This window comes from Bombina bombina, chromosome 3 (genome assembly GCF_027579735.1).
Source record: "Bombina bombina isolate aBomBom1 chromosome 3, aBomBom1.pri, whole genome shotgun sequence".
Lineage (NCBI taxonomy): Eukaryota > Metazoa > Chordata > Amphibia > Anura > Bombinatoridae > Bombina > Bombina bombina.
Genome location: NC_069501.1, coordinates 1,230,242,854 through 1,230,268,638, shown reverse-complemented (window position 1 = coordinate 1,230,268,638; position 25,785 = coordinate 1,230,242,854). Strand labels below are relative to the sequence as shown.

Sequence of the window (25,785 nt, the reverse complement as noted above, 5' to 3'; positions counted from 1 at the left end):
AATTTCAAAGCAGGAGCAGCATCAACTTCCTCTGCACCAAAACAGGAAGGAGCTGTTTCTCGCTACAGACAAGGCTGGAAACCTAACCAGTCCTGGAACAAGGGCAAGCAGACTAGGAAACCTGCTGCTGCCCCTAAAACAGCATGAATTGAGGGCCCCCGATCCGGGATCGGATCTAGTGGGGGGCAGACTTTCTCTCTTCGCCCAGGCTTGGGCAAGAGATGTTCAGGATCCCTGAGATATTATCTCAGGGATACCTTCTGGACTTCAAATACTCTCCTCCAAGAGAGAGATTTCATCTGTCAAGATTGTCAACAATCCAGACAAAGAAAGAGGCGTTTCTACGCTGCGTACAAGAGCTCTTGTTAATGGGAGTAATCCATCCAGTTCCACGATCAGAACAGGGACAGGGGTTTTACTCAAATCTGTTTGTGGTTCCCAAAAAAGAGGGAACTTTCAGACCAATCCTGGACTTAAAGATCCTAAACAAATTCCTAAGAGTTCCATCGTTCAAGATGGAGACTATTCGGACAATTTTACCTATGATCCAAGAAGGTCAGTACATGACCACTGTAGATTTAAAAGATGCTTACCTTCACATACCGATTCACAAAGATCATTATCGGTACCTAAGGTTTGCATTCCTAGACAGGCATTACCAGTTTGTGGCTCTTCCATTCGGATTGGCTACAGCTCCAAGAATCTTCACAAAGGTTCTGGGTGCTCTTCTGGCGGTACTAAGACCGCGGGGAATCTCGGTAGCTCCATACCTAGACGACATTCTGATACAAGCTTCAAGCTTTCAAACTGCCAAGTCTCATACAGAGTTAGTGCTGGCATTTCTAAGGTCACATGGATGGAAGGTGAACGAAAAGAAAAGTTCACTCGTTCCACTCACAAGAGTTCCCTTCCTGGGGACTCTTATAGATTCTGTAGAAATGAAGATTTACCTGACAGAGGACAGGCTAAACTTCAAAGTGCTTGCCGCACCCTTCATTCCATTCAACACCCGTCAGTGGCTCAATGCATGGAGGTAATCGGCTTAATGGTAGCGGCAATGGACATAGTACCCTTTGCACGCTTACACCTCAGACCACTGCAACTGTGCATGCTAAGTCAGTGGAATGGGGATTACTCAGACTTATCCCCTTCTCTGAATCTGGATCAAGAGACCAGAAATTCTCTTCTATGGTGGCTTTCTCGGCCACATCTGTCCAGGGGGATGCCATTCAGCAGACCAGACTGGACAATTGTAACAACAGACGCCAGCCTTCTAGGTTGGGGTGCCGTCTGGAATTCTCTGAAGGCTCAGGGACAATGGAATCAGGAGGAGAGTCTCCTGCCAATAAACATTCTGGAATTGAGAGCAGTTCTCAATGCCCTCCTGGCTTGGCCCCAGTTGACAACTCGGGGGTTCATCAGGTTTCAGTCGGACAACATCACGACTGTAGCTTACATCAACCATCAGGGAGGGACAAGAAGCTCCCTAGCTATGATGGAAGTATCAAAGATAATTCGCTGGGCAGAGTCTCACTCTTGCCACCTGTCAGCAATCCACATCCCGGGAGTGGAGAACTGGGAGGCGGATTTCTTAAGTCGTCAGACTTTTCATCCGGGGGAGTGGGAACTTCATCCGGAGGTCTTTGCCCAAATACTTCGACGTTGGGGCAAACCAGAGATAGATCTCATGGCGTCTCGACAGAACGCCAAGCTTCCTCGTTACGGGTCCAGATCCAGGGATCCAGGAGCAGTCCTGATAGATGCTCTGACAGCACCTTGGGACTTCAGGATGGCTTACGTGTTTCCACCCTTCCCGTTGCTTCCTCGATTGATTGCCAGAATCAAACAAGAGAGAGCATCAGTGATTCTAATAGCACCTGCGTGGCCACGCAGGACTTGGTATGCAGACCTGGTGGACATGTCATCCTGTCCACCTTGGTCTCTACCTCTGAAACAGGACCTTCTGATACAGGGTCCCTTCAAACATCAAAATCTAACTTCTCTGAAGCTGACTGCTTGGAAATTGAACGCTTGATTTTATCAAGACGTGGGTTTTCTGAGTCAGTTATTGATACCTTAATACAGGCTAGGAAACCTGTTACCAGAAAGATTTACCATAAGATATGGCGTAAATACCTATATTGGTGTGAATCCAAAGGTTACTCTTGGAGTAAGGTTAGGATTCCTAGGATATTGTCTTTTCTACAAGAAGGTTTAGAAAAGGGTTTATCTGCTAGTTCTTTAAAGGGACAGATCTCAGCTCTGTCCATTCTGTTACACAAACGTCTGTCAGAAGTTCCTGACGTCCAGGCTTTTTGTCAGGCTTTGGCCAGGATTAAGCCTGTGTTTAAAACTGTTGCTCCACCATGGAGTTTAAACCTTGTTCTTAATGTTTTACAGGGCGTTCCGTTTGAACCCCTTCATTCCATTGATATAAAGTTGTTATCTTGGAAAGTTCTATTTTTAATGGCTATTTCCTCGGCTCGAAGAGTCTCTGAATTATCAGCCTTACATTGTGATTCTCCTTATTTGATTTTTCATTCGGATAAGGTAGTCCTGCGTACTAAACCTGGGTTCTTACCTAAGGTAGTTACTAACAGGAATATCAATCAAGAGATTGTTGTTCCTTCTTTATGCCCAAATCCTTCTTCAAAGAAGGAACGTCTACTGCACAAACTGGATGTAGTCCGTGCTCTAAAATTTTACTTACAGGCAACTAAGGAATTTCGACAAACGTCTTCTCTGTTTGTCATTTACTCTGGGCAGAGGAGAAGTCAAAAAGCTTCCGCTACCTCTCTTTCTTTTTGGCTTCGTAGCATAATTCGTTTAGCTTATGAGACTGCTGGACAGCAGCCTCCTGAAAGAATTACAGCTCATTCTACTAGAGCTGTGGCTTCCACTTGGGCCTTCAAGAATGAGGCCTCTGTTGAACAGATTTGCAAGGCTGCAACTTGGTCTTCGCTTCATACTTTTTCCAAATTTTACAAATTTGACACTTTTGCTTCATCGGAGGCTATTTTTGGGAGAAAGGTTCTTCAGGCAGTGGTTCCTTCTGTATAAAGAGCCTGCCTATCCCTCCCGTCATCCGTGTACTTTTGCTTTGGTATTGGTATCCCAGAAGTAATGATGACCCGTGGACTGATCACACTTAACAGAAGAAAACATAATTTATGCTTACCTGATAAATTCCTTTCTTCTGTAGTGTGATCAGTCCACGGCCCGCCCTGTTTTTAAGGCAGGTAAATATTTTTTAATTTATACTCCAGTCACCACTTCACCCTTGGCTTTTCCTTTCTCGTTGGTCCTTGGTCGAATGACTGGGAGTGACGTAGAGGGGAGGAGCTATATGCAGCTCTGCTGGGTGAATCCTCTTGCACTTCCTGTTGGGGAGGAGTAATATCCCAGAAGTAATGATGACCCGTGGACTGATCACACTACAGAAGAAAGGAATTTATCAGGTAAGCATAAATTATGTTTTTTTTAAATAATTTCAGTGAAAAACATTTTTTTTTAATATGATCACATTTGGTGCCAAAAAAAGTAGCATGAAATATACCAAAAAAGGCTCTATTTCTGTTTAAATTGAGTGATAGTAAAAATGCTAAAACAAAATTCGGTACTTTGGGCAAGTTTTTCTTTACAATTCCAGATCCTGAATTTAAAACTGAAATATTGTCAGTTTGTTTCCCAGAGAGCTTCATTACTTTCTATTGGCCAAATAATCAAACATTCTCTAGTTTGGAAAGAAATTATAGTGCAGAACTCACTGAATTTTCTAAGAAAAGCAGAGGAACCTGGAAATCACAGAGAGATGAGAGATGTCTTCCATAGAAAGTATTAAGGCTCTCTGGGATACAAAATATTTAGTATGTATTACACTTATTTTAACTGAAAAACAAGTATTGGGAATTTTGAGCAAACTTAACCTGTATACAGCTGGCGATAAAAATCAGTGAGACCAGCTTGTTTAAAATGCTTAGGAAATTTCACAAGACTTGTGAGAGAGCTTCAGATATACACTGGGAACTCTCCTGTTCAGCCCAGGGAACTGCCCTGTCCCTTAAAATTTGTAAAACTGTCGTTTTTAGTTTAGCAAATACAAAGTGCAATGTAAAATGTAAAAGATATACAGAAATATACAAAGTATGATCCTAATTTGTTAAAGTAAAAATGCAATAATACTGAATGGACCCAATATGAAATACAAAGCACAAAGTATAAGTGTAACAAAATCCTCATATCATGCAGTGCTGTATTGCACTGGGCTTGTCTCTCCATCACATACATAAGTTAGAGAGAACTCTAAGCGGGGATTTTCTGAGTCGGTAATTGAGACTTTGATTCAGGCTTGTAAGTCTGTAACTAGGAAAATTTACTATAAGATATGGCGTAAATATCTGTATTGGTGTGAATCCAGAGGGTTCTCTTGGAATAGAGATAGGATTCCTAGGATTTTGTCTTTTCTCCAGGAGGGTCTGGAGAAGGGTTTATCTGCAAGTACCTTGAAGGGTCAAATTTCTGCTTTATCTATTTTGTTACACAAGCGTCTGGCGGATGTGCCAGATGCTCAATCTTTTTGTCAGGCCCTGGTTAGAATCCGGCCTACGTTTAAGTATATTACTCCTCCTTGGAGTCTTAATTTGGTTCTTAGAGTTCTTCAACAGGCTCCGTTTGAGCCTATGCATTCTTTGGATATTAAGATGTTATCCTGGAAGGTTTTGTTTTTGGTTGCTATTTCTTCGGCTTGAAGAGTTTCAGAGCTTTCAGCATTGCAGTGTGAATCTCCTTACCAGTGACGTGCAGTCATAGGAGGCAGGGGAGGCAGCAATTACAGTTTTTAAGTTTTTTATTAATGTTTAAAAAAATATATATTTTTGTAATTTTTTATTAAATTTTTTTGTGTGTTAAGGTATATGCATGTCTGTGTGTGTGTATGTATGAATGTGTGTAAATATACTTGCATGTCTGTGTGTGTATGTATGTATGCATGAATGTGTGTAAATATACATGCATGTCTGTGTGTATGTATGCATGAATGTGTGTAAATATACATGCATGTCTGTGTGTATGTATGCATGAATGTGTGTAAATATGCATGCATGTCTGTGTGTGTGTGTGTGTGTGTATGTATGAATGTGTGTAAATATACATGCATATATGTGTGTAAATATACATGCATATATGTGTGTGTATGTATGCATGAATGTGTGTAAATATGCATGTCTGTGTGTGTGTGTGTGTGTGTATGAATGTGTGTAAATATACATGCATGTCTGTGTGTGTGAATGTGTGTAAATATACATGCATGTCTGTGTGTATGAATGTGTGTAAATATACATGCATGTCTGTGTGTATGAATGTGTGTAAATATACATGCATGTCTGTGTGTGTGTGTATGAATGTGTGTAAATATACATGCATGTCTGTGTGTGTGTGTGTGTGTATGAATGTGTGTAAATATACATGCATGTCTGTGTGTATGAATGTGTGTAAATATACATGCATGTCTGTGTGTGTGTGTATGAATGTGTGTAAATATACATGCATGTCTGTGTGTGTGTGTGTGTGTGTATGAATGTGTGTAAATATACATGCATGTCTGTGTGTGTGTGTTTGTGTATGAATGTGTGTAAATATACATGCATGGCTGTGTGTGTGTGTGTATGAATGTGTGTAAATATACATGCATATATGTGTGTGTATGTATGTATGCATGAATGTGTGTAAATATACATGCATGTGTGTGTGTGTGTGTGTATGAATGTGTGTAAATATACATGCATGTCTGTGTGTGTGTGTGTGTATGAATGTGTGTAAATATACATGCATGTCTGTGTGTGTGTGTATGAATGTGTGTAAATATACATGCATGTCTGTGTGTGTGTGTATGAATGAGTGTACATATACATGCATGTCTGTGTGTGTGTGTGTGTGTATGAATGTGTGTAAATATACATGAATGTGTGTAAATATACATGCATGAATGTGTGTAAATATACATGCATGTCTGTGTGTGTGTGTGTGTAAATACATGCATATATGTGTGTGTGTGTATGTATGCATGAATGTGTGTAAATATACATGCATGTCTGTGTGTATGTATGCATGAATGTGTGTAAATATACATGCATGTCTGTGTGTGTGTGTGTGTGTGTGTGTGTATGAATGTGTGTAAATACATGCATATATGTGTGTGTATGTATGTATGCATGAATGTGTGTAAATATACATGCATGTCTGTGTGTGTGTGTGTATGAATGTGTGTAAATATACATGCATGTGTGTGTGTGTATGTATGTATGCATGAATGTGTGTAAATATACATGCATGTCTGTGTGTGTGTGTGTGTATGAATGTGTGTAAATATACATGCATGTCTGTGTGTATGTATGCATGAATGTGTGTAAATATACATGCATGTCTGTGTGTATGTATGCATGAATGTGTGTAAATATACATGCATGTCTGTGTGTGTGTGTGTATGAATGTGTGTAAATATACATGTATGTGTGTGTATGTGTGTATGCATGAATGTGTGTAAATATACATGCATGTCTGTGTGTGTGTGTGTGTGTGTGTATGAATGTGTGTAAATATACATGCATGTCTGTGTGTATGTATGCATGAATGTGTGTAAATATACATGAATGTCTGTGTGTGTGTGTGTGTGTGTGTGTGTGTGTATGCATGAGTGTATTTTGTGTGTGTGAGCATGTATGCCCTTGCACGCCAGTCTGTAGCTTGTAAATCTGTCAGATGTTTTATTTTATTTACAAAATAGCCATAGGTGTTTGATTTCAGGTCTTCTGAACATTCAAACCAGTTCTCTGTAGGATACATTGGAAGCCTAAAATATAATGTGGACCTGGAACATGTTGAACAGCTGTATGTTTTGGAGGATTTTGTTCAGTCTAAGGCAATCCTGGGTTCTCTCACAGTTAGAGAGTTTTAGAAACTTTAAAATCATGTATAATGAGAAAACTGCAATTAGCTATTTAGCTGCTAACAATTATCTTGTTCAGCAAAGATTCTGAGTGTTATGGCCAGGCAATATCTAGGTTGTAGCATTTGTATTTGATTAAAAAAAAAATTATTTCATCACTCAGCAGTAAATTGGAAAGTTGTTTAAAATTGTATGCTCTATTTGTAAATTTGCTTAATTCTTTTGGCATCTTTTGTTAAAGAAACATAATTTCTTTCATGTAATTAACAAGAGTCCATGAGCTAGTGACGTATGGGATATACATTCCTACCAGGAGGGGCAAAGTTTCCCAAACCTTAAAATGCCTATAAATACACCCCTCACCACACCCACAAATCAGTTTTACAAACTTTGCCTCCAAGGGAGGTGGTGAAGTAAGTTTGTGCTAGATTCTACGTTGATATGCGCTCCGCAGCAAGTTGGAGCCCGGTTTTCCTCTCAGCGTGCAGTGAATGTCAGAGGGATGTGAAGAGAGTATTGCCTATTGAATGCAGTGATCTCCTTCCACGGGGTCTATTTCATAAGGTTCTCTGTTATCGGTCGTAGAGATTCATCTCTTACCTCCCTTTTCAGATCGACGATATACTCTTATATTTACCATTACCTCTACTGATTCTCGTTTCAGTACTGGTTTGGCTTTCTACAAACATGTAGATGAGTGTCCTGGGGTAAGTAAGTCTTATTTTCTGTGACACTCTAAGCTATGGTTGGGCACTTTATTTATAAAGTTCTAAATATATGTATTCAAACATTTATTTGCCTTGACTCAGAATGTTCAACTTTCCTTATTTCCAGACAGTCAGTTTCATATTTGGGATTATGCATTGAATTATCATATTTTTCTTACCTCAAAAATTTGACTTTTTTCCCTGTGGGCTGTTAGGCTCGCGGGGGCTGAAAATGCTTCATTTTATTGCGTCATTCTTGGCGCGGACTTTTTTGGCGCAAAAATTCTTTTCCGTTTCTGGCGTCATACGTGTCGCCGGAAGTTGCGTCATTTTTTGACGTTATTTTGCGCCAAAAATGTCGGCGTTCCGGATGTGGCGTCATTTTTGGCGCCAAAAGCATTTAGGCGCCAAATAATGTGGGCGTCTTATTTGGCGCTAAAAAATATGGGCGTCGCTTTTGTCTCCACATTATTTCAGTCTCATTTTTCATTTGCTTCTGGTTGCTAGAAGCTTGATATTTGGCATTCTTTCCCATTCCTGAAACTGTCTTATAAGGAATTTGATCTATTTTGCTTTATATGTTGTTTTTTCTCTTACATATTGCAAGATGTCTCACGTTGCATCTGAGCCAGAAGATACTACAGGAAAATCACTGCCTGCTGGATCTACCAAAGCTAAGTGTATCTGCTGTAAACTTTTGGTAGCTATTCCTCCAGCTGTTGTTTGTAATAATTGTCATGACAAACTTGTTAAAGCAGATAATATTTCCTTTAGTAATGTACCATTGCCTGTTGCAGTTCCCTCAACATCTAAGGTGCAGAATGTTCCTGATAACATAAGAGATTTTGTTTCTGAATCTATAAAGAAGGCTTTGTCTGTTATTTCTCCTTCTAGTAAACGTAAAAAGTCTTTTAAATCTTCTCTCTCTACAGATGAATTTTTAAATGAACACCATCATTCTGATTCTTTGGACTCTTCTGGTTCAGAGGATTCTATCTCAGAGATTGATGCTGATAAATCTTCATATTTATTTAAGATGGAATTTATTCGCTCTTTACTTAAAGAAGTACTAATTGCTTTAGAAATAGAGGATTCTAGTCCTCTTGATACTAATTCTATACGTTTGGATAAGGTTTTTAAAGCTCCTGCGGTTATTCCAGAAGTTTTTCCTGTTCCTAATGCTATTTCTGCAGTAATTTCCAAAGAATGGGATAAATTGGGTAATTCATTTACTCCTTCTAAACGTTTTAAGCAATTATATCCTGTTCCGCCTGACAGGTTAGAATTTTGGGACAAAATCCCTAAAGTTGATGGGGCTATTTCTACCCTTGCTAAACGTACTACCATTCCTACGTCAGATGGTACCTCGTTTAAGGATCCTTTAGATAGAAAAATTGAATCTTTTCTAAGAAAAGCTTATCTGTGTTCAGGTAATCTTCTTAGACCTGCTATATCATTGGCTGATGTTGCTGCAGCTTCAACTTTTTGGTTGGAAACTCTAGCGCAACAAGTAACAAATCGTGATTCTCATGATATTATTATTCTTCTCCAGCATGCTAATAATTTTATCTGTGATGCCATTTTTGATATTATTAGAGTTGATGTTAGGTTTATGTCTCTGGCTATCTTAGCCAGAAGAGCTTTATGGCTTAAGACTTGGAATGCTGATATGGCTTCTAAATCAACTCTACTTTCCATTTCTTTCCAGGGAAACAAATTATTTGGTTCTCAGTTGGATTCTATTATTTCAACTGTTACTGGTGGGAAAGGAACTTTTTTACCACAGGATAAAAAATCTAAAGGTAAAAACAGGGCTAACAATCGTTTTCGTTCCTTTCGTTTCAACAAAGAACAAAAGCCTGATCCTTCGTCCTCAGGAGCAGTTTCAGTTTGGAAACCATCTCCAGTCTGGAATAAATCCAAGCCTGCTAGAAAGGCAAAGCCTGCTTCTAAGTTCACATGAAGGTACGGCCCTCATTCCAGTTCAGCTGGTAGGGGGCAGGTTACGTTTTTTCAAAGAAATTTGGATCAATTCTGTTCACAATCTTTGGATTCAGAACATTGTTTCAGAAGGGTACAGAATTGGTTTCAAGATGAGACCTCCTGCAAAGAGATTTTTTCTTTCCCGTGTCCCAGTAAATCCAGTGAAAGCTCAAGCATTTCTGAATTGTGTTTCAGATCTAGAGTTGGCTGGAGTAATTATGCCAGTTCCAGTTCCGGAACAGGGGATGGGGTTTTATTCAAATCTCTTCATTGTACCAAAGAAGGAGAATTCCTTCAGACCAGTTCTGGATCTAAAATTATTGAATCGTTATGTAAGGATACCAACGTTCAAGATGGTAACTGTAAGGACTATATTGCCTTTTGTTCAGCAAGGGAATTATATGTCCACAATAGATTTACAGGATGCATATCTGCATATTCCGATTCATCCAGATCATTATCAGTTCCTGAGATTCTCTTTTCTAGACAAGCATTACCAATTTGTGGCTCTACCGTTTGGCCTTGCTACAGCTCCAAGAATTTTCACAAAGATTCTCGGTGCCCTTCTGTCTGTAATCAGAGAACAGGGTATTGTGGTATTTCCTTATTTGGACGATATCTTGGTACTTGCTCAGTCTTTACATTTAGCAGAGTCTCATACGAATCGACTTGTGTTGTTTCTTCAAGATCATGGTTGGAGGATCAATTTACCAAAAAGTTCTTTGATTCCTCAAACAAGGGTAACCTTTCTGGGTTTCCAGATAGATTCAGTGTCCATGACTCTGTCTTTAACAGACAAGAGACGTCTAAAATTGATTACAGCTTGTCGAAACCTTCAGTCTCAATCATTCCCTTCGGTAGCCTTATGCATGGAAATTCTAGGTCTTATGACTGCTGCACCGGACGCGATCCCCTTTGCTCGTTTTCACATGCGACCTCTTCAGCTCTGTATGCTGAACCAATGGTGCAGGGATTACACGAAGATATATCAATTAATATCTTTAAAACCGATTGTTCGACACTCTCTAACGTGGTGGACAGATCACCATCGTTTAATTCAGGGGGCTTCTTTTGTTCTTCCGACCTGGACTGTAATTTCAACAGATGCAAGTCTCACAGGTTGGGGAGCTGTGTGGGGATCTCTGACGGCACAAGGAGTTTGGGAATCTCAGGAGGTGAGATTACCGATCAATATTTTGGAACTCCGTGCAATTTTCAGAGCTCTTCAGTTTTGGCCTCTTCTGAAGAGAGAATCGTTCATTTGTTTTCAGACAGACAATGTCACAACTGTGGCATACATCAATCATCAAGGAGGGACTCACAGTCCTCTGGCTATGAAAGAAGTATCTCGAATTTTGGTTTGGGCGGAATCCAGCTCCTGTCTAATCTCTGCGGTTCATATCCCAGGTGTAGACAATTGGGAAGCGGATTATCTCAGTCGCCAAACGTTGCATCCGGGCGAATGGTCTCTTCACCCAGAGGTATTTCTTCAGATTGTTCAAATGTGGGGGCTCCCAGAGATAGATCTGATGGCCTCTCATCTAAACAAGAAACTTCCCAGGTATCTGTCCAGATCCCGGGATCCTCAGGCGGAGGCAGTGGATGCATTATCACTTCCTTGGAAGTATCATCCTGCCTATATCTTTCCGCCTCTAGTTCTTCTTCCAAGAGTAATCTCCAAGATTCTGAGGGAATGCTCGTTTGTTCTGCTAATAGCTCCGGCATGGCCTCACAGGTTTTGGTATGCGGATCTTGTCCGGATGGCATCTTGCCAACCATGGACTCTTCCGTTAAGACCAGACCTTCTGTCGCAAGGTCCTTTTTTCCATCCGGATCTGAAATCCTTAAATTTAAAGGTATGGAGATTGAACGCTTGATTCTTGGTCAAAGAGGTTTCTCTGACTCCGTGATTAATACTATGTTACAGGCTCGTAAATCTGTATCTCGAGAGATATATTATAGAGTCTGGAAGACTTATATTTCTTGGTGTCTTTCTCATCATTTTTCTTGGCATTCTTTTAGAATACCGAGAATTTTACAGTTTCTTCAGGATGGTTTAGATAAGGGTTTGTCCGCAAGTTCTTTGAAAGGACAAATCTCCGCTCTTTCTGTTCTTTTTCACAGAAAGATTGCTATTCTTCCTGATATTCATTGTTTTGTACAAGCTTTGGTTCGTATAAAACCTGTCATTAAGTCAATTTCTCCTCCATGGAGTTTGAATTTGGTTCTGGGAGCTCTTCAAGCTCCTCCGTTTGAACCTATGCATTCATTGGACATTAAATTACTTTCTTGGAAAGTTTTGTTCCTTTTGGCCATCTCTTCTGCTAGAAGAGTTTCTGAATTATCTGCTCTTTCTTGTGAGTCTCCTTTTCTGATTTTTCATCAGGATAAGGCGGTGTTGCGAACTTCTTTTGAATTTTTACCTAAAGTTGTGAATTCCAACAACATTAGTAGAGAAATTGTGGTTCCTTCATTATGTCCTAATCCTAAGAATTCTAAGGAGAAATCGTTGCATTCTTTGGATGTTGTTAGAGCTTTGAAATATTATGTTGAAGCTACGAAATCTTTCCGTAAGACTTCTAGTCTATTTGTTATCTTTTCCGGTTTTAGGAAAGGCCAGAAAGCTTCTGCCATTTCTTTGGCATCTTGGTTGAAATCTTTAATTCATCTTGCCTATGTTGAGTCGGGTAAAATTCCGCCTCAGAGAATTACAGCTCATTCTACTAGGTCAGTATCTACTTCCTGGGCGTTTAGGAATGAAGCTTCGGTTGACCAGATCTGCAAAGCAGCAACTTGGTTCTCTTTGCATACTTTTACTAAATTCTACCATTTTGATGTATTTTCTTCTTCTGAAGCAGTTTTTGGTAGAAAAGTTCTTCAGGCAGCGGTTTCAGTTTGAATCTTCTGCTTATGTTTTTCGTTAAACTTTATTTTGGGTGTGGATTATTTTCAGCAGGAATTGGCTGTCTTTATTTTATCCCTCCCTCTCTAGTGACTCTTGTGTGGAAAGATCCACATCTTGGGTAGTCATTATCCCATACGTCACTAGCTCATGGACTCTTGTTAATTACATGAAAGAAAACATAATTTATGTAAGAACTTACCTGATAAATTCATTTCTTTCATATTAACAAGAGTCCATGAGGCCCACCCTTTTTTGTGGTGGTTATGATTTTTTTGTATAAAGCACAATTATTCCAATTCCTTATTTTATATGCTTCGCACTTTTTTCTTATCACCCCACTTCTTGGCTATTCGTTAAACTGATTTGTGGGTGTGGTGAGGGGTGTATTTATAGGCATTTTAAGGTTTGGGAAACTTTGCCCCTCCTGGTAGGAATGTATATCCCATACGTCACTAGCTCATGGACTCTTGTTAATATGAAAGAAATGAATTTATCAGGTAAGTTCTTACATAAATTATGTTTTTACTACTGGGACCTAGCTAACCACATTGGGTGAGCCAATGACAAGAGGCATATATGTGCAGCCACCAATCAGCAGTTAACTCCCAGTAGGGCATTTCTGCTCCTGTGCCTACCTAGGTATGGTTTTCAACAAAGGATACCAAGAGAACACAGCAAATCAAATAATAGAAGTAAATTGAGAAATTGTTTAAAATTGCATTTCTAGGCAACTGAAGGGGTAAATAAGAGTGTGTCCCTGTGTGTGTGTCCGTCCCTGTGTTTGTGTCCCTGTGTGTGTGTCCCTGTGTCTCTCTGTGTGTGTCCCTTTGTGTTTGTCCCTCTGTTTGTATAATTTATTATTGTATCTAATATATCAGCACTCTGGTTCTGATACTAGTCAGTGCCTCACCAGCCACTGACCTCACTGCACGTCACTGACCTTATTTTCCTTCTGATAAGGTAGTCCTGCGTACTGCCTTAGGTTTCCTTCCCAAAGTGGTTTCGGATAGGAATATTAATCAAGAAATTGTTGTTCCTCCTTTGTGTCCTAATCCTTCTTCTCATAAGGAGCGTTTGTTACACAACCTGGATGTGGTTTGTGCGTTGAAATATTATTTGCAGGCGACCTAAGGATTTTCGCCAGTCTTCTTCTTTGTTTGTTGTTTTTTCTGGGAAGCGCAAGGATCAGAAAGCTACGGCTACTTCTCTTTCCTTTTGGCCGAGGAGTGTTATTCCCTTGGCAAATGAGAGTGCTGGACAGCGACCTTCTGAGAAAATCACGGCTCATTCCACAAGGGCTGTTTCTTCTTCTTGGGCCTTCAAAAATGAAGCTTCTGTGGAACAGATTTGCAAGGCTGCGACTTGGTCATCTTTAAACACTTTTTCTAAATTTTACAAGTTTGATACTTTTGCTTCGGCTGAGGCTTTAGGGAGAAAGGTTCTTCAAGCAGTGCTGCCTTCTGTTTAGGCTAACTGTCTTGTCCCTCCCTTATCATCTGTGTCCTCTGGCTTGGGTATTGGTTCCCAACAGTAATTATGATAATCCGTGGACTCACCATGTCATTAGAAAGAAAAGAAAATGTAAGCTTACCTGATAATTTTTTTTATTTCTTGACATGGTGAGTCCACGGCCCGCCCTGCATTTTTCAGACAGTTTATTTTTTTATTAACCTCAGGCACCTCTGCACCTTATATTACTTCCTTTCTCCTTTCCCTTTGGTCGAATGACTGGGGGTTGTGGGTAGGGAAGTGATATTTAACAGCTTTGCTGTGGTGCTCTTTGCCTCCTCCTGCTGTTCAGAAGTGATATTGCCAACAGTAATTATGATGATCCGTGGACTCACCGTGTCAAGAAATAAATGCGTTTATCAGGTAAGCATAAATTTTCTTTTCTATGCCTAGAGGAGAAAAAATGAACAGTGCTAAACAGTCTTATTTTTCAGCCGAAAATAAATCCATAAACCCATGAAACACCTTATTTTAAACATTTTATAAGAGAGGTAACGTATTTGCCTTTATGTTGTATAACTGATGGAAAACAGAGAATTTGTAAAGGGACATTAAACTCAGGATTTAATTCCATGTAAAATTACAGAAAAAACACTTTTCAATTCACTTCCTTAATGGAGATAATCTAACCACTAGAAGCATTTCAATGGGTGTGTCCCTAGACTGGAACACAATTCTGATTTTGCTTACAAAATAAGTTTTTTTTTTTTTTTTTTTAATTCTTCTAAAACATTTATTTAGTATGCAGATCTTTTGCAATGTAGTAATTAATTTCTGATGCATATATAAAACATACTTTGATGTCCCTTTTAAGCTACTTAATACAAAGTTCATATAAAACGTAAACATACTTGCCACCCTTTGTATTAATTTTAAAAAGACAAAAACATTTTGTCCTAGAAAGCTACAAAACTAACGTATTAGGAGCTTTTAAAGTATCAGTTAAACGGACAGTCTAGTCAAACTGTAACTTTAATGATTCAGATAGGGCATGTAATTTTAAACAACTTTCCAATTTTACTTTTATCATCAAATTTGCTTTGTTCTCTTGGTATTCTTTGTTAAAAGCCAAACCTTGGTAGGCTTATATTTTTCACAGCTAGACATTGCTAGCTCATGTGTGCCATATAGATAACACTGCTCATGCCCATGGAGTTATTTATGAGTCAGCACTGATTGGCTAAAATACAAGTCTGTGAAAAGAACTGAGATAAGGTAATCACAGAGGTAAAAAGTATATTAATATAACCGTGTTGGTTATGCAAAACTGTGGAATGGATAATTAAGGGATTATCTATCTTTTTAAACAATACACATTTTTAAGAAGACTATTCCTTTAATGAGCCACATTGTATCCATTATGCCATTGTAGCTGTATTCCTCGGGAGATAAAAATACTGTACCATGCTATTTGTTTATGGAGTCTAAAAATGCTACATTTTTTTCAGTTCACTTTTGTATTGCTGCTACCATGAATGGGTTAAGCTAAAGCCTGCGCTGGGGAGAGCTTCAGTGTAAATGAACATTCTTAAATCAGCTTATGACTGAAGCAGGATCCCTAAGCCGCGGCCTCTCAGTGTCTGATAACAAGTAGTGACCTCACAGTGTAGCTCAAGGCCGGTGTAGTGTCGAAATCTGCGACCCGACGGAATGTGCGACCGTGACGTCACCACATTCCTCAGCGCACACATGACTGGTTGACCACCAATCACCTGCTAGAGACACCTCCTTCGTCACGGTCGCACATTCCGTTGGCTCGCCTGACTCGCACTACTGTCACTAAGCGACCTACGCTTTGATCAATTCCCACCCGGATCAATGTGAGCACTCAGATGCCTTCAATGCGTAGGTCGCTTAGTGACAGTAGTACGAGTCAGGCGAGCCAACGGAATGTGCGACCGTGACGAAGGAGGTGTCTCTAGCAGGTGATTGGTGGTCAACCAGTCACGTGTGCGCTGAGGAATGTGGTGACGTCACGGTCATACATTCCGTCGGGTCTCAGATTTCGACACTACACTGGCAGCTTGACAGTGCTGTATTGTAGCTGTCTGTGGGAATCATTTAGATAGCGAGGGATGTGGCACAGCAGCTCCTTATGGGGAAAGGGTAAGTTCAGTTACAAAGGGGATATTTTAAAGGGCCATTATAGTTTAATTTGTTAGAGGATGTAATTTTAAGACCAACAACCAACTAATTGGATCAGCAGCAGTTTCTGCTCAAGACCAGCAGTGCTCTGCGGGTCCTGAGTCGTACTTCTGCTCTGTGTTTAACCCTTTTTGGAGCTTGATCACATAGAGGTGCAGGATTGCTAGTCTTAAAATGACGTGATTTTTTCCGATTATAATGTCCATTTAATTATTTTTTCTCTGTTGTTTTTTTTTTTTTTTTATCAATTGTGCTTTACTTATTAAAGGGACATAATGCTTTAAAGTTTTCTCCGCTTTAATGTTTTCCCAGTTACCCATTTTACCTTCTGGGGTGTTATATTATTATTATTATTTTTATTTTGAAATAGCTGCTTTTGCCTGTTAAAATCACTATATATACTGAAAATATTAATATTGCTTTATTCTCAGTAGAAAAACTATGTAAACAGAAGACAGATGCATAAATTAACCTCTCAGTTGGTTGTGGGATGGGAGAGAGATGTTTGTATCTGAAAAGGTAGGTTTTACTGATTGAACCTCCAGACATATCATACTAATAACTGTTGGGCTTTGTGTTTAGAGAAATAAAATAATGAGATGGTCTGGTTTTTCTGTAGACTCATCCCTTTTAAATAGGCATGTCCTTGAGAAAAACAGGTGATGGTTTAAGTGTGCGAAACCAGCTATTTCAGTTACCAAAGTAAACAAAGATTTCCCACAGATTAAATACTCTTTAACGTACATGACAAGTCATTTGGAACACACTGCATTTCATATCTAAGTTTTTTAATTTAGTGTAGTTTTGACCTCTATATACATTTAGTGTAGCTAGACTTGATATTTTTGGTAGTGTACTTGTATAATTAATCATAAGTAATTTATTTACATTTTCCCAACTTCAGTATTTCCTATTTTGGGATTTTTTTTATAGTGTGAAAGCTGGTGATCAGACAAATCTCAAATATTATTCTAGAACTATTAGTGTAAAAGTTTTACAGAAGGAATAATTCTGCAGATGTGCCTTAGTAAAGGCTGTGTTATAAAACTACCCTTGCTCACAGTGACCCTTTTTAATGAGCTTGCAGATACAGTCCGTCTTCCACATGAATTTACCTCCTAATTAGAAAGTTAGCAAAGGATTTCACTCTGAAACCTGTGATAAGAATGTCTTGCACATTTCCTTTTCATTTCATAATGGTTTTGCAGAATTACTATTGGAAATGTTAATTGGAAAATGGAAACATTATAGAAAACTAGCTTTGTATTTCTGTACTACATCTGCCCAAGGTAGGAAGTTGAGATTATTTTTTAATAATAATGTGATTTTTTTTTTTCCTGCTAAACAAATCCTTTGAAGTTGGTGAGATTTGACATGAGATGGCCCTACCAAGCTTGTCAGACTGATAAACCTTATTAAATAGTCACAGCTGTCCAAAGAAGATGATATCCCATTATGAATAATCTGACCTACCAAAAAGAGTTCCAGTATCAGACTCCCACAAATAATATGAACATTGTACTTATATCTATTCCTAGGACACTCAAATTAATCTCTCAAGTATTGCACTCTCACACTCACAAACTAGTTAAATTAGTACATGAGTGAGAGTAAACGAGAGTAGTAACTCCACATCAACACTTCAACCGTGTTACTGGCCATTTATACATCTTTTATATCTTTATTTATTCAGAGAATTGCACAATATTCTCACCATTCATACACCTTTTATATCTTTATTCATTCAGAGAATTGCACAATATTCTCACCATTCATACACCTTTTATATCTTTATTCATTCAGAGAATTGCACAATATTCTCACCATTCATACACCTATTCTATCTTTATTCATTCAGAGAATTGCACAATATTCTCACCATTCATACACCTTTTATATCTTTATTCATTCAGAGAATTGCACAATATTCTCCCCATTCATACACCTTTTATATCTTTATTCATTCAGAGAATTGCAAAATATTCTCACCATTCATACACCTATTCTATCTTTATTCATTCAGAGAATTGCACAATATTCTCACCATTCATACACCTTTTATATCTTTATTCATTCAGAGAATTGCACAATATTCTCACCATTCATACACCTTTTATATCTTTATTCATTCAGAGAATTGCACAATATTCTCACCATTCATACACCTATTCTATCTTTATTCATTCAGAGAATTGCACAATATTCTCACTATTCATACACCTTTTTATATCTTTATTCATTCAGAGAATTGCCCAATATTCTCACCATTCATACACCTTTTATATATTTATTCATTCAGAAAATTGCACAATATTCTCACCATTCATACATCAAATCAGACAGACAAAGACTACATAATGTGCCTGCTGCAGCACAAGTAATTCCTCCCCCAGCGACATGGATTGCCATCAGTGTGCTTTCAGAGACAGTAAGGCATGATGTGCGCTAGGGTCACTCAGTAGAATTGGTCCCTCATTCCAGAAGTCTTCAACAGCTCTTCCTTTGGCGGTGCTGTTCAGGAATGGTATAGTGAATGTACTGCATTCCTGCTGATGGTGGGTGAGAGGGATGCAAGGTTGGGAATTGAGAACCTAGTGATCAGCTGACCAATCTGCCTTTTCGCCTTATTTGACCTTATTTGATTGTAGCTTGGGTATAGCCCTTGATTGGAAAGTCTCAAATTGTTTAAGGGTTACACACTTGTTTCAGAGATCTTGTTGTCTAAATGCTAGATGAGGCTAAAGCTTTAGTACATCCCAGCCTTAGCTACTAGCTCTACTGTTGATGGTTGTTAGGTTGGTTAGTATCTGGTCCTAATACTATACATCATGTTATCTGATGTTTGAGTTACCACCACAGCTGTATAAATAACAATGTAAACTGATCTACATGGGTCATGTGTAACCATCTCACAGGAGAATATAACATTGACCTTTTTCAAACCATGTTGGCCATTGTGGTGATGTAAGGCATGATAGCTCCATAGAAGCACAGCATGCGGGGAAGATATTTTTCTTGGCAGACGATAAAACATAATTAATTAGTTTCTGAAGTTTGAATGGACACATCTTGTCTATCTGACCACATCTTGCCTCACTGAATAAACTAGGGATTATTTTCTGGATAACTAAACAAGCTAATTTATAAATATTTTGAGGTTATTTTGGAATCTATTTTAAAGATGTTGTCAATCTAACATATCACGTATTCAACTGTGATTTAAGGAGATGTCATGTTACCATCTAAAGTTGTTTGTTCTAGGTATCGTTTTTATTGGGTTTGTCATTTTATAATATTTATAAAAGTCATGTGTTATAGCAAATTAGAACATCATTTTTGCATTAGTGTTTGTTTAAATATGCCCAATATTATCTGTTCACCACCCAAATTCCAAACTCTAATAATATGGCATTACATAGATTTTCTGTTCATCCTCTGTAATTTCTTACTTATTTATGGCTAGTTTCCAGACATGACTATATTTCATATGTTCTTGAAGATGTGAGGACCAATAAAACACTTTTATAAATGTCTAGTCCCGGACGAGTAAGAAATAGCAGTGGACAAATGCAAAATTTTGCTTTCTTTTGTGTTTTTTCTTTTTATTGAGCGGACTAGTAACTTTTCTCCTTTAACTAGTAAACAATAGTTATATGTTTGCACACGTACATATGTATATAAACATTAGCAGATACAGTGAAACCATTAGCTTATAGGCTTATAAGATTTTACATCACAGACAGAAATATATTATGGTATCTTGGTCTCCTTGACATTTCTGTTACCACAGCCTCATGCTTGGGGAATTACAGACACATCAAGTACATTGTGCTTTGTAGAAGTTTCAAGTCTTCTGCAAACACCTACACTTTGAGAGAATTCATGGTTTCCAAGAGCGATTATGTCTAATCAGATGTCTGCTTTCTAATCTATAGACTTACCCAAGCTATTTGTTTCTTTCTAAAACATTTTGAACCGTTTAACATTGCTGAGGCCATAGTATGTTTATATAGCAATATAGCAGTTGCAGTGTCACTGTTCATTTAATCTATATAGAGATCTCACTGACTATAACCTTGTGCTTCTATAGTGTTGCAATGCATCAATCTCAACAGGGGATTGGGGAGTTTATTGTAGTTCGGTTATCCATTTGGATGCCAGTGAGTGCTGCAAATGAGTCCCCTCTCTGGTATCCAAGCGGTTAATGTTTTAGCCACATTTTGTCCAAGGGGACATCCCATCCACTACATTGTACTTTTCAAAATATACAAAAAATAGAGGTGAACCAAAAATACTTCTATGATGAACATTTTGAGTATATTGTTAAAGGGACAGTCTAGTCAAAATTAAACTTTCATGATTCAGATAGGGCATGCAATTGTAAACAACTTTCCAATTTACTTTTATTATAAAAATTTGCTTTGTTCCCTTGGTGATATTTTTGAAAAGCTAAACCTAGGTAGCCTCAAACTGATTTCTAAACCGCCTCCTAGCTCAGAGCATTTTGAAAGTTTTTCACAGTTAGACAGTACTAGTTCATGTGTGTCATATAGATAACATTGTGCTCACTCCAGTGGAGTTATTTAGGAGTCTGTACAGGTTGGCTAAACTGCATGTCTGTCAACAGCACTGAGAATAAGGGGCAGTCTGCAGAGGCTTAGATAAAAGGTAATTACAGAGGTAAAACGCATATTAATATAAACGTGTTGGTTATGCAAAACTGGGGAATGGGTAATAAAAGGATTATCTATCTTTTTAAACAATAAAAATTCTGGTGTAGACTGTCCCTTTAAATTATTAATTGTAGATACAATTTAAAGTTCTGCTTTCAAAACCAGAATTATTTTAGTGATTAACCTAAATGGACTCTTCCAAGCAGTTTGTTGTGGTGAGAATATATTATTTGTAGCAATGTGAAGTCAAATCTATAATACACTGTAAAAGTAGCTATTTTATTTTGTTTGTTGAAATGTCATAATTTCAGTATTTAAATTGTCATTTTGCACACAAATGAACAATACCTAAATTTTAAAATATTTAAGCATAAGAGGTTAGGGAAAAAAGTAGTTAAGATTTAAATAAACAGAAAACGCATATCTGTGCTAAATGTAAATGGCTATACTAATGTTCACTGACTGATAGAATAACTACCTTCGCTATTTTGGCTAAGAGGGACAATCCTCTACAAGTCTGACAAGAATATGTTGAAACATATCAAATAAATTAAATGTCCTCTATTATATGAAACAAATAAAACACAATGTCCCTTTAAGGTATTGCCCTAATCATGGCAGTATATGAATTGTATATAGCAATAGAATTCTGATTGGTCTGTATACCACATACTTCTGATTGGATGTATAAAGATCTCCCTCTAGTGGCACTAAAAAGTATTGACATGGTGAATAACATAAGTGTAAATATTTAATATGTATGATTTAAAAACACAAGTCAGATAAATTGTACCCTGTTCAGTCATAGTTTATTTCCATCGGCTCCTTTCTATTTACAGTATTCAGTAATTCACCAACTGTCTGCTGGGCAAAAGTATAGTATATAGGAAAGGACTTCTGTTAGCTAAATATTTTATTAACATTGAAACATTTCAGTAAATCCTGTCTCCACTGTTTGGAAAATAATGTGAAATATTACATACTTTAAAAAATTCTGTTTTCAGGATTAAGATAACTTTAAATGGATATTCCAGACAAAATTGGAATCCACATCAATGCATTTCAGTTTTGAATAAATCCGTTTTGTAATATACATGTATTATCAAAATACTTCTTATAAAAGCTATAGCTGTTTCAAAAGTGTATTTAAAGGGACATAATACTCATATTCTAAGTCACTTGAAACTGATGCAGCATAACTGTTAAAAGCTGACAGGAAAATATCACCTGAGCATCTCTATGTAAAAAAGGAAGATATTTTACCTTACAATTTTCTCAGCTCAGCAGAGTAAGTTCTGTGTAAAAAGTTATATTTCAGTTACTGCCCAGCTGCAGGGGGGGGAAATGAAGAAATGAACAGTAGCCAATCAGCATCAGCTGTGCTGAGGTCATGAACTCTTTTACTGTGAGCTCATGAGATTTCATAGTAAACTTCCTTAAACTGAATAGGGAAATAACATGAGGGTGCATGAGCTTCACTCCCTTGCAGGTCCTGGGACAGACATACTGATTTGCTGATTAAAGTCCTTTACAATGGAGTGTGAATACTTAGGACATTTTGAGGTAAAATATCTTTCTTTTTTACATAGAGATGTCCAGGTGAGATTTTCTTGTCAGCTTTTTACAACTATGCTGCATCACTTTCAAGTGTTTCATCATTTGGGTATCATGGTTCTTTAAGTATGCACCGTGTACCAGCATTTTAAACACAGCACTTGCTCAGAGAACCTAAGGTGCTTGTACCATCTGGTAATGACACAACTTGTTAATTGCTGACATAATACAAACCCCACTTGAGCTATGAGCAACTACAGTATTTAAAATGCTGATGCACAGAGACTAGCTATGCTTTTACATGCATGAACAAAGAAAAATGTTAACACTAGAACAGTGATATCTTTTACTAGAAATATTTTTGCCAATACGTGTATATAATTAATCTATGTGCATTTCAATTTGGACCGGAATGTCCCTTTAAGTGCTTTGTTTCTAGTGAGCTTCTGGCTCTAGATTCCTTAAGATTAATGAAGGTGTTGAGAGACCTACAAGGGTCGACCCAGAAGCCTGTATATGGCAAGCTCAGAGAAGTGAGCTTCTCAACTTCAGCCTTCTGCTGCACTGATGATGCATGCGGTTCCGCGCTCATTGTTGTAAATGGAAAGAGATAGTAAAGTTTTTGGGGGTTAGAGGCAAAATCTGCATAATAAAATGTTACGAGTATGTATTATTTACGTAATAGCTACAGATATCAGTCTGAGATATAAACATTATGCAGTTTGGGAGGAAGCGGATATATCAGATAAAGGGACAGATTACGAGTGAAGCACTAACAGTTACGCGCAAGCGATAAGGGGTATATTGTGGGTATTTGCACATCGGGTTTTTTTTTGCTCTTATTACAAGTTGAAAGTAAATGCGATCGCTTGAGCGCAATTGATGTTAATGCACATCGGGTTAGCGCAACCTCAGAGCTCTGACACACCAAACATACATTCAAAAGTACAGTAACACTCATAATAACACCATCTAATAAAATGTATTTCTTCTGTTATGTGTGATCAGTCCACGGGTCATCATTACTTCTGGGATATAACTCCTCCCCAACAGGAAATGCAAGAGGATTCACCCAGCAGAGCTGCATATAGCTCCTCCCCTCTACGTCACTCCCAGTCATTCTCTTGCACCCAACGACTAGATAGGATGTGTGAGAGGACTATGGTGATTATACTTAGTTTTTATAACTTCAATCAAAAGTTTGTTATTTTTCAATAGCACTGGAGCGTGTTATTACCTCTCTGGCAGAGTTTGAAGAAGAATCTACCAGAGTTTTTTACTATGATTTTAACCGGAGTAGTTAAGATCATATTGCTGTTTCTCGGCCATCTGAGGGAGGTAAAAGCTTCAGATCAGGGGACAGCGGGCAGATGAATCTGCATTGAGGTATGTAGCAGTTTTTATTTTCTGAATGGAATTGATGAGAAAATCCTGCCATACCGTTATAATGACATGTATGTATACTCTACACTTCAGTATTCTGGGGATGGTACTTCACTGGAATTACTCTGTAAAAAGTACATTAAACCTTTTAATAGGTATTTATTATGTTAAACGTTTTTGCTGGAATGTAGAATCGTTTGCATTTTCTGAGGTACTGAGTGAATAAATGTTTGGGCATTATTTTTCCACTTGGCAGTTGCTTGTTTTAATGTGACAGTTTCGTTTCTCTCTCACTGCTGTGTGTGAGGGGGAGGGGCCGTTTTTGGCGCTCTTTGCTACGCATCAAAAATTTCCAGTCAGTTACTCTTGTATTTCCTGCATGATCCGGTTCATCTCTAACAGAACTCAGGGGTCTTCAAACTTCTTTGAAGGGAGGTAGATTCTCTCAGCAGAGCTGTGAGACTTATATATTGACTGTGATTAAAAACGTTGTTCTGTAATTTTTACGTTTCAAATTTAATTATTGTTACTTTACTAATGGGAATAAACCTTTGCTAAAAGTTGTGTTGTTTTCAAGGATTGATGCTATAACAGTTTTTCAGTTCATTATTTCAACTGTCATTTAATCGTTTAGTGCTTCTTTGAGGCACAGTACGTTTTTGTTAAATAAGATTGTAACCAAGTTGCAAGTTTATTTGCTAGTGTGTTAAACATGTCTGATTCAGAGGAAGATACCTGTGTCATTTGTTCCAATGCCAAGGTGGAGCCCAATAGAAATTTATGTACTAACTGTATTGATGCTACTTTAAATAAAAGCCAATCTGTACAAATTGAACAAATTTCACCAAACAGCGAGGGGAGAGTTATGCCGACTAACTCGCCTCACGTGTCAGTACCTGCATCTCCCGCCCGGGAGGTGCGTGATATTGTGGCGCCTAGTACATCTGGGCGGCCATTACAGATAACATTACAAGATATGGCTACTGTTATGACTGAAGTTTTGGCTAAATTACCAGAACTAAGAGGCAAGCGTGATCACTCTGGGGTGAGAACAGAGTGCGCTGATAATACTAGAGCCATGTCTGATACTGCGTCACAGCTTGCAGAGCATGAGGACGGAGAGCTTCATTCTGTGGGTGACGGTTCTGATCCAAACAGATTGGATTCAGATATTTCAAATTTTAAATTTAAATTGGAGAACCTCCGTGTATTACTAGGGGAGGTTTTAGCGGCTCTTAATGATTGTAACACTGTTGCAATACCAGAGAAATTGTGTAGGTTGGATAAATACTTTGCGGTACCGGCGAGTACTGACGTTTTTCCTATACCTAAGAGACTTACTGAAATTGTTACTAAGGAGTGGGATAGACCCGGTGTGCCGTTCTCACCCCCTCCAATATTTAGAAAGATGTTTCCAATAGACGCCACCACACGGGACTTATGGCAAACGGTCCCTAAGGTGGAGGGAGCAGTTTCTACTTTAGCTAAGCGTACCACTATCCCGGTGGAGGATAGCTGTGCTTTTTCAGATCCAATGGATAAAAAATTAGAGGGTTACCTTAAGAAAATGTTTGTTCAACAAGGTTTTATATTGCAACCCCTTGCATGCATCGCGCCGATTACGGCTGCGGCAGCATTTTGGATGGAGTCTCTGGAAGAGAACCTTAGTTCAGCTACGCTGGACGACATTACGGACAGGCTTAGAGTCCTTAAGCTAGCTAATTCATTCATTTCGGAGGCCGTAGTACATTTAACCAAACTTACGGCTAAGAACTCAGGATTCGCCATTCAGGCACGTAGGGCGCTGTGGCTAAAATCCTGGTCAGCTGATGTAACTTCTAAGTCCAAATTAATTAATATACCTTTCAAGGGGCAAACTTTATTTGGGCCCGGTTTGAAAGAAATTATCGCTGACATTACAGGAGGTAAGGGCCACGCCCTGCCTCAAGACAAAGCCAAAGCTAAGGCTAGACAGTCTAATTT

At 38.4% G+C, this 25,785-nt stretch overlaps 1 protein-coding gene across 2 annotated transcripts in view; it reads left to right on the top strand.

Moving 5' to 3' along the window:
• Positions 1 to 25,785, top strand: part of GDPD5 (glycerophosphodiester phosphodiesterase domain containing 5) — a 903,012-nt gene that overhangs the window by 440,382 nt on the left and 436,845 nt on the right. The gene's annotated exons all lie outside the window — the stretch shown is intronic.